Below are 2,203 nucleotides of genomic sequence, written 5' to 3'. Positions count from 1 at the left end.
ATATTTTAAAAGTTAACTCATGAAAATTTGAAGAAATATTTAGAAATACACCAAAAGCATTTTATGCTTTAAAAAATTATAGTATTATTTTACAAAACACTTTTGAACGGACAATATGAGGTGTTTGAAAAACAAAAATAGAAAAACTTGGAATTTTTTATCCAAATAAATAACGAGAAAAAAACAACAACATTTAATTGATTTATTGTATAAATAATTTGTAATCTATATTTTAGTGTGCTCTGAGAAACTCCATGTTATAAGACCAATGGAAATTGGCCTCATATATTCTAGTCTTTCTAGCAGTATTATTTCAAAATAGCGTAAATGAATATTTATGGAAGTTGCCTTAGCTAATTTTTGTTGTCGAAGTAGAAAACGGCTCAACTGTATCATTCAACAGAAAATACAAATTCTCTTCTTAAGGTATTTTTGTCGAATTTATTTATTTAATGATCATGTTTGGTTACAACTCTGCATCAGTGAGTAGATATATGGTAGAATAGCTTTTGAGCATTATGACAGGGAAACAACTCTCTTGTTCACAAGTGTTTGTAATTTTTTCTAGATTTCCATTAATTTGTACATAAAGCATTTTATTTTCTATTTCCGGAAAAAAAAACAAAAAAAAACAACATAAAGTTAATTATTAGGCTTAGAAGCAAATAAATGATTTTAAAAAGTTATACATTAAAAATTTAATCGCTAGATCAAGTGTTAGAAATTGATATGTTTAAAAACAACGTCAATGGCACAAAGAAAGAAACAATATTTCATTTGCTCCACAATTATTTATAAATTGTTTATATATTTTTAAGTTTTATCTAAGTGATAGCATTATGAAACGTCATAGTTGTTATTAATGAACAGAATGTCTGCTTTTTATACTGATAAAAATTTTAGAACTGCGAATTTTTATTTAAAATCATTCTTCGGGAAGCTTTTAATTTTATTTTTCTCAATAAGTAAACTCAATTTAACGAGAATATAACAATATTGGTTGATTACAAATTTATTTCGCATTAGTAATCCAGTCAATGTGTAGGAACTAAATGTTTTTAAGTTCATATAGAACAAACACTTTTACAAGTTGTTTGGGCTCACCATACAATATTTTTACTTCACAAAATCCTAGTAAAAATATAGTTAATGAAATCAACAAGTTATTTCTTACTGTAACGTTTCGTATCATTGCTATCAGTGCAACAGGGACTACATAAAGAGGTTTTCCGTTCTTTTCTATGTTATTTTTAACAGTTTTCAAATGAATATCAAGAGAATATTGAAATAATTCTAGTTTTATTTCATGGTAATTAAATAAAGATTATAAAAAAGAACAATATATATATAGAATTTCAAAATAATGCTATACTGATCTATTCCGTGATGTTACAATCAATGAAGAGAAAGTGCAAAATGGAAAGATAAAGGCTAAGATAAAAGATAACCTCAGTAGAAATTAAGCCTCTATATGGAATCGTACTTTAATACTATAACTAACCTCGTAGAATGTAATCAGAACTTATGAAAATGTGAGGTAGTCATAAAAGGAAAATTTACAAACCCCAACTACAATCACCTGGTAGGCTGATTGTTGTTACTACGGTAATATTCAATGTTTCTTACTGTTTAGTAATAGCAAAAGAGGGATACAAAAAATACCATTATAAACAGAATATCACTTTGTTTCTTACGATATACTCCCAAGAGACATCCCTCATTGTTTGCCTTTATACTTTCATTGTGTATTTGAATGTAACTTTACCATGAATGTTTATTGATTGTTTTTTTGTTTTTGAATTTTCGTGCAAAGCTACACAAGGGCTATCTGCGCTAGCCGTCCCTAATTTAGCAGTGTAAGACTAGAGGGAAGGCAGCTAGTCATCACCACCCACCACCAACTCTTGGGCTACTCTTTTACCAACGAATAGTGGGATTGACCGTCACATTATAACGCCCTCACGGCTGAAAGGGCGAGCATGTTTGGTGTGACGGGGATTCGAACCCGCGACCCGCAGATTGCGAGTCGAGTGCCCTAACCACCTGGCCATGCCGGGCCGCATGTTTATTGAAGGAGGTTATAGAAACCATAGGTTAAAGATTTGTAGTCATAATGAAAAATGCAGTGTTTTTTAACCGATGTCATCACAGTATATATATATATATATATATGAATATGTTTCAAAACTTAATCAGAGGCCAT

Source organism: Limulus polyphemus, unplaced genomic scaffold, assembly GCF_000517525.1.
Source record: "Limulus polyphemus unplaced genomic scaffold, Limulus_polyphemus-2.1.2 Scaffold3, whole genome shotgun sequence".
In the NCBI taxonomy this organism is placed as follows: Eukaryota; Metazoa; Arthropoda; class Merostomata; order Xiphosura; family Limulidae; genus Limulus; species Limulus polyphemus.
This window is presented reverse-complemented; position numbering follows the sequence as displayed.